Genomic DNA, 2,014 nt, shown 5'->3' on the forward strand with positions numbered 1-2,014 from the left:
GTTCCATCTACAGGCCATTGATGGAAATGCTTCAAATACTTTTAAAAGCAAATATTTTGACAGCAATCTGACGTCATAAATTAATCTTATTAGTCAATATAATCAAATCATAATAATTTAATCAAAACATAAAACAGCTCTTTAGATCGAAATCAATCTCTAAATTCTCAAAATGTTTATCTCAAGATTTTGTTACTTTAATATTTTAATATTTATTAATATTTCATATTTTGGATTTGTTTTTGTTTAGTGTTCATTCAGGTATTTAAAAAAATATTTATCAAATTTTACATATCTAATTTATATGTCTATTATTGCTTTTTTTTTCTTAATTACAACTTGTTTTATTTTAATTTTACAACTTTGTGCCTTTCTTTAATTTACTCTACTTCACCTTATTTATTGTAGTTAGGCCTAATAAATATTTGTGTACTGTGGTGATTTTCAGTTTAGTTTTGTTGACTTATTCTGAATATTCTTGGTTAAAATTACATGTTTCTTTTTGGTGTTGTTGTTTTTTTTTTAAACATATTCAGGTAAATACACACATAAATGGCTCAAAACAGACTGCTTAAACAATATACAAAGAACCAGGAAGAAAAACAAAAAAAACAACAACATTTCGCCAGGGGTAATATATAATATAAAGTAAATTAAATTCAAGGTGAAAGCAAGAAAAGAAAAAACAAAAAGCTTTGCTAAATCCCTGCCTCACTTATAAATACAACACAGTCAATAGCACATTATAAAAAAAAAAAAAAAAAAACAATGTGTAGGATTTTAAGGCTTTGACATTGCTGGAAGAAGAGATAATATTTCAAGTCTTTACAGAAAATAATATATAGAGGTTTAACAGACAAAAATGTGAATTTATGTTTTAAAAACTTAGCTAGGAAAATAAATAGATTTATTAGAAAAATACTTGTCTTTTAGATTATTGTTACCAAATAAGACATCCTTAAACACTAAAGAAAAATAGTTTAAGACAGAGACATACAAAATTTCTTCCAAAAGGAGGCTACATGGACACCCCCCCCCCCCCCCCTTATCTTCCACTCCACAAAAGAAGCAGAGAGGATCCATCTCATGATGCATTTTTTAAGATAAAGATTGGCTGGGTTAAATTGGTGTGGCAATTAAAAAGATCTCTCTAATCCAATGATTGGATATTTGTTAGGTAAAGACCACACTTACTTTAAGAATATTATCTTCAAAAGAATTACTTCTATAAAATATATCAGAGAGTATATCTTTCTGAAAGTGTTGCTTAATCGTTGTATTCTTCAGAGAGGGACAAAACAAAAAGCACATTTTCCCTATAACTGTTTCACAGGGATGTGCCCAAGAGGGTAAAAATCAGTTGAATTTTGGTGTTTGCTCAGTGGCTCTTCACCCACGTCACTAAGCCTCCCACGCCCCACAGTGGCCTGTCCCATCATCCCAAATCCGCTTTCGTCCAGCTGCAGCAGCCTTACTGAATAAATCTATAAGAAGCTCGTGCATCACTACTAAAAAGTGGGCCGCGTGGGCGTGGCTTAGAGGACAGAAAGTCGCTTCTGATTGGTGAGGTATAAAGGGGTCTTATTAATAATTCTAAATTTTTACCTCTTCACTCTGTATTTTCAATTCAGTCGCTAGTAAAGTTTTCCCGTATAATTATTCCTATATAAATTATTGTGCACAGTACTGTTAAAGAATAAGGCTGATAACCTTGTCACGTGGTACCTGTTACTTTTCTCAGCGCTGTTTGATTTGAACTAATCACAGTTGCTTTTGATTAGCGGGAACGGAGTTGTGTTTAATAATTGAACAAAGACTACGTATGCGAAATTTCCATTTGCGTGTCAGCCTGGGATTAATAGATTTAAACGATTATATTCGCTAGCATACAAATATCTTTAATAAGACATAAACATGCTGAGGTTTGAACGCGGAAGACGCAGCTTTGAGCCGACACTCGCCCCCTGGAGGAAGGCAAGTTTTTGTCGCATAATGAACGAGAATCCGATGAGAT

This window comes from Carassius auratus, chromosome 5, assembly GCF_003368295.1.
Source record: "Carassius auratus strain Wakin chromosome 5, ASM336829v1, whole genome shotgun sequence".
NCBI lineage: Eukaryota > Metazoa > Chordata > Actinopteri > Cypriniformes > Cyprinidae > Carassius > Carassius auratus.